Raw genomic sequence first — 5,982 nt, forward strand, 5'->3', positions numbered from 1 at the left:
CATCAATTTCAGTTCTCAAGAAATCAAGTCAATTAAATAAATTGGTATTAATATTCGAATTCAAAAATAAAATATAAAAAACACTACAAATGTACATTAGAAAAAAGTAAGTCAAAATGGAAAAAAATCATGCAAAATAAAACATTACTATTGTACATTTCAAAAGTCAAAATGAAAATGTTAACATATCACATTTTTACGCGATTTTTTTTGGATATTATCCTTTTCGGATAGAAGACAATTCCGAATTTGTATGAATCATTAAAATCAGTTCAGCGGTTCTTAAGTTATAAGCGTAGTAACTAACACAACTTTCTTTTATATATATAGATATATATATATATATATATATATATATATATATATATATATATATATATATATATATATATATATATATATATATATATATATTTATTTATATATATATATATATACTATCTGGCCCGGTCCGCGTTGCCGGTCCGTACTTTTAGTCTTTAAAGCATAATAAATCACAGATCTGGCTTATGTAGGCGGCACAATTCTGATTATAAGTAATGACTTGATTATGAGTAATGACTCCATGACTAAATATGAATTAATATTTATGGCAAAAATTATAATTACCGTCGGTTTTATATATTTTGAATAGCCTGATCTTATTTTTCAGCTATAGGCTTTAATTTGAGTGTTAAATAATAAAGAACATCTATAATAGCCCCATGTGAAAATTCAGCTCAATTTTTGGTATAGTAAAAAGCATTCAAATGAGCTATAATTTAAAATTTGTATTTCCAACGTTTAAAATCCCGTACTGCGTGGTATTTAGTTTTGTCCACCTCATACTTGAAGGCAGAATGTTGTCAGAACAGCCAAAAAAATTATTCTTTTGCTCCGATTACCGTAAGATGGGCATTAATTAAAGTGGCCAAGACCCCGAAAATATCTTAAATCATATGATGGTGATACCAAAACGTGATAATTTTTTGCAAAGATGGTTTCTTCTTAAATTATCAACATAAGCTAAAATTAGTACGAAAAATATTGTTAAGATGTAGAATATACTTCAAATCGAGTTGTTCCGTTATCAGGGGTTATGATCCATATCATGACCTGCCAAAGCGATTAAAGGTATCTTGAATGTTTAGGTAGAATTTCTATTTTGCGTTCTTTATAGTCGGTATTTGACTGATTGCAGTCCCAATGTATTTTGCATTTTGTGTTCTCATTTGACAATTTATTGTCCACTTTTTAAAATTAACCCCATAACGCTTCTTCGGTCATTTTTGTTTGTTTAAATGTATTCGCATATTCCAGCTGAAGCACGATGTAGGTCCTGGAGTAGAAAGCATTTAACATCGTATTGCGCCCTCATTTCATTTTTAATATTATTCATTCAGAATTCAAACCAATACAAAATTGTACACTTCAATATAGAAAAAAGAAATAGAATCTTCAACTGGTTCGCTGATTTTTTTTGCGGCAAAATTTTAAAGGTGATAACGAAGTTTGTCGGTAGAATGTACTATTATTTTGAAATTCGATTCCATTGAAAAATTGTCGATTTTTCCCGATTTTAGAATTTTCATATATAGATATTATGTTATTTATTGGGTATTACGAATAAATACATAAAATCTATAAATAACAGTTTTATCCGTTGTTGCTTTATATTACCCAAAAAAAACCTACACATCATATTAGAATTCAAAAAAAAAAAAAAAAACACTACAAATGTACATTCGAAAATAGTAAGTTAAAATGGAAAAAAATATGCAATATAAAACATTACTATTGTACATTTTAAAAGTCAAAATGAAAATGTTCAAATTTCACATTTTTGCGCGATTTTTTTGGATTTTATTCTTTTCTGCCAAGAGGCAATTCCGAATTTGTCTAAATCGTTAATATCAGACCGGCGGTCTTTATGTTATAAGAGTAGTAACTAACACAACTTTCTTTTACATATAGAGAGATAGATTTAAAAGTAGGCGCGTTCCTCAGCCGCTAAATTAGTACTTAGGGTTGGATGGAAAGCCAACAGCATCTCGTGTAATAATTCTCAAACCGATATCTTCACTATTTTGACAAATATAAAGATTTTAGATAAATCGTAATAGTGGGCGTAAAAGGAGGCGTGGTCAATATTTTTTTCTTTAAAAACCTAACTCGGGGTATAACGAACGTTTGTACAAAAAATTGTGCAAATCAGTACAGCCGTTTTCAACTGATTCCGTTACCAGCAAACAACAATTGATTTTTATATATATAGACTAGCTGGCCCGGTCCGCGTTGCCGGCCCGTACTTTTAGGCTTTAATGCGTATTTTTTAAAGCCCAATAAATCACAGATCTGACTTATGCAAGCGGCACAATTTTGATTATAAGTAATGACTCCATTATAATGACTCCAATTTTGATTATAAGTAATGACTCCATTTTTTTGTCATTTAAATGGTGCATTGGGGATCCAATAAACACACATTTTTCATCATAGTATAATTCAATGACGATTAAACAAATATTCGGTCCCGCGTTTCTTTCTAATTTCCTATTTGTTCATGTTTCTGCCACAATTTCCGACTGAATGAGTCCCAGATTGACATTTCGGAGTTTGCTTCATATAGACGTACATCCCAAATCTACGTTCCCAACAAATATTCTCTTGGGGGTTACAAATTCAATAGAATACAAAATTTTCTTTTTTGACCACACATTGGTTGGGAAAGTGAACTTGGGGGTATACTAATGTGGAGACTATACTTAAGGTAGCCTCAAGAAAAAGATGGGCCCTTTTCCGAAAACTAAAAAAATTTATGAGAAGAGGTTTTCTTCCCCCTTAAAAACAAAGATGTCAAAATGGAAGAAGTGGCCAAGACCCCGAAAATACCTTAAATCATATGATGGTGATATCAAAACGTGTAAAAACGATTTTTGTAAGGATGGTTTCTTCTTAAATTATCAACATAAGCCAAAATTAGTACGAAAAATATGGTTAAAATGTAGAATATTCTTGAAATCGAGTTGTTCCGTTATCGGGGATTATGACCCATATTATGACCTTCCAAAGCGGTAAAAGGTATATTGAATATTTAGGAAGAATTTCTGGAAGGAATTCGCTCTTCTATTTTGCGTCCTTTATAGTCGGTATTTCACTGATTGCAGTCCCAATGTATTTAGCATTTTGAGTTCTCATTGGACGAACTATTGTTATATGAAAGAAGCAGGTCCACTTTTTGAAATGAACCGCATAACGCTTTTTCGGTCATTCGAAACTGGACCCGCTCCGACAATTTTCTGTCACAGACTGTAGTTCCCATAACGAACTTCAAATATCAAATTTTAAACAATTCCGGTTAATAATGTCGCTAAAATCATCAAAATACCGAACATAGCGAGGTGCCGTTATATGGGGGCTATACGAAGACGTGGACCTACACAGACAATTTTCAGTCTTAGGGTGTAGTATCCATTTGGAACTTAAAATACCAAATTTAAAACAATTCCAGTGAATAATGTCGCTAAAATCATCAAAATACCGAATATAGGGAGGTACCGTTATATTGGGGCTATACGAAGACGTGGACCTGCAAAGACAATTTTCTGTCTTAGGGTGTAGTATCCATTTGGAACTTTAAATACCAGATTTGAAACAATTCCCGTGAATAATGTCGCTAAAATCATCAAAATACCGAATATCGGGAGGAACCGTTATATGGGGGCTATACGAAGACATAGACTTGCACAGACAATTTTCTATCTTAGGGTGTAGTATCCATTTGGAACTTCAAATACCAAATTTGAAACAATTCCGGTGAATAACGTCGCTAAAATCATCAAAATACCGAATATAGGGAGGTACCGTTATATTGGGGCTATACGAAGACGTGGACCTGCAAAGACAATTTTCTGTCTTAGGGTGTAGTATCCATTTGGAACTTCAAATACCAGATTTGAAACAATTCCCGTGAATAATGTCGCAAAAATCATCAAAATACCGAATATCGGGAGGTACCGTTATATGGGGGCTATACGAAGACATAGACTTGCACAGATAATTTTCTATCTTAGGGTGTAGTATCCATTTGGAACTTCAAATACCAAATTTGAAACAATTCCGGTGAATAACGTCGCTAAACTCATCAAAATACCGAATATCCGGAGGTACCGTTGTATGGGAGCTATATGAAAACGTGGACCTACATGGCCCATTTACGAACTTAACCTGCCTACTGGAAAAATAAACATGTGTGCAAAATTTTAGCCATCTATATCAATTTATTCGAAAGATAGCGTGATTACAACAGACAGACAGACGGACAGACAGACAGACAGACGGACAGACAGACAGACGGACATCGCTAAATCGACTTAGAATTTTACGCTGATCAAGAATATATATACTTTGTTGGGTCTGACGTGAGTATTTCGAGGAGTTACAAACGGAATGACAAAGTTAATATACCCTCCATAGTATGGTGGAGGGTATAAAAATATATCTACACCAACCGTTTTTGGGTTTCCTGGAACCAGGATAAATGGTTGTATTGGCTCGCTCCGTTTTGATAGGTATTCTATATGTGAGGTCAAGGTTTGCATGGTTTCATTAATATATATAAAAAACCTTATGTGAGCCTTTAATTGTATATCGGCCAAATAGCCATGAAGACACCATAACAGATTTAATGTATTTTTTTCTAGAAAATAAAAAGTATTTATATTTAACAATTTAATGACAAGTTTTAAAACACGTTACCTTTTTCAAATCTTTGTATACTGAATCTTATAGTTCCTTCATAAAAGTTCCCCGAAATTTCATAGATTTTTTTATTCACGTCAAAATGTTCCTTGATTTGTCACCACACTCAATGAAACATGGTCCGTGTTTATTTCGGACAATAAAACCCATATCAATCTAAGAAGAAAAAAAAAAACAATAGAAATCCATATCAGCACCTTCTATTTATACAAATGAACATATTATCTTACCAATTGACGGCCGTTCGCCCGTTTATATTGAGTCCACTTTTTTAAAGTCTCAGCTATTTTTCGATTTCATAATTTCATCCATAAATAACTTTAATATATACTTCGATATTGACATGTAATTGATGCTTGTTATGTTAATAAAAACGGCTTCATCTGCAAATAGAAAGGGGGATTTTTATTTTTTGTTACATATTTAACTTTTTTTCCAAGCACATACCTTTAATACCGTCTGGTATATTACTTGTTTCTGATACTTGGTGGGAAGGACACGTTTGTATTATGAAACTTTACACATATTTTTCACGCCTTTCTCTCCGAGCCGGTAACTATCTTGTAGAGACATTTTCTTTTAAAAAATATGATCCCAGCTGTTTAATCTTTCAATTTCATAGCAGAAGTGTTTAATATCCTCAATATGCGCCCTGCAACATATGTTTCTTTAAATTATTGATTTTCGAAATAATTTGTTGCCATTTTTATACCCTCCACCATACTATGGAGGGTATATTAACTTTGTCATTCCGTTTGTAACTCCTCGAAATACTCATATCAGACCCAACAAAGTATATATATTCTTGATCAGCGTAAAATTCTAAGTCGATTTAGCGATGTCCGTCTGTCTGTCTGTCTGTCTGTCCGTCTGTCTGTCTGTCTGTCTGTCTGTCCGTCTGTCTGTCTGTCTGTTGTAATCACGCTATCTTTCGAATGAATTGAGATAGGTGGCTAAAATTTTGCACACATGTTTATTTTTCCAGTAGGCAGGTTAAGTTCGTAAATGGGCCATGTAGGTCCACGTTTTCATATAGCCCCCATATAACGGTACCTCCCTATATTCGGTATTTTGATGATTTTAGCGACATTATTCACGGAAATTGTTTTAAATTTGGTATTTGAAGTTCAAAATGGATACTACACCCTAAGACGGAAAATTATCCGTGCAGGTCCACGTCTTCGTATAGCCCCCATATAACGGTACCTCCCGATATTCGGTATTTTGATGATTTTAGCGACA

General features: G+C 33.2%; 1 long non-coding RNA gene across 1 annotated transcript; it reads right to left on the reverse strand.

Moving 5' to 3' along the window:
* Window positions 1-4,495: 4,495 nt before the first annotated feature.
* On the reverse strand, window positions 4,496-5,442 carry LOC109614166 (uncharacterized). Its single transcript, XR_002195411.2, has 4 exons — window positions 5,188-5,442; window positions 4,971-5,123; window positions 4,738-4,896; window positions 4,496-4,678 (listed from the first exon to the last, which is right to left on the reverse strand). It is a non-coding gene; the product is annotated as an uncharacterized LOC109614166 (long non-coding RNA).
* Window positions 5,443-5,982: the final 540 nt, after the last annotated feature.

Source organism: Musca domestica, unplaced genomic scaffold, assembly GCF_030504385.1.
Source record: "Musca domestica strain aabys unplaced genomic scaffold, Musca_domestica.polishedcontigs.V.1.1 9, whole genome shotgun sequence".
In the NCBI taxonomy this organism is placed as follows: domain Eukaryota; kingdom Metazoa; phylum Arthropoda; class Insecta; order Diptera; family Muscidae; genus Musca; species Musca domestica.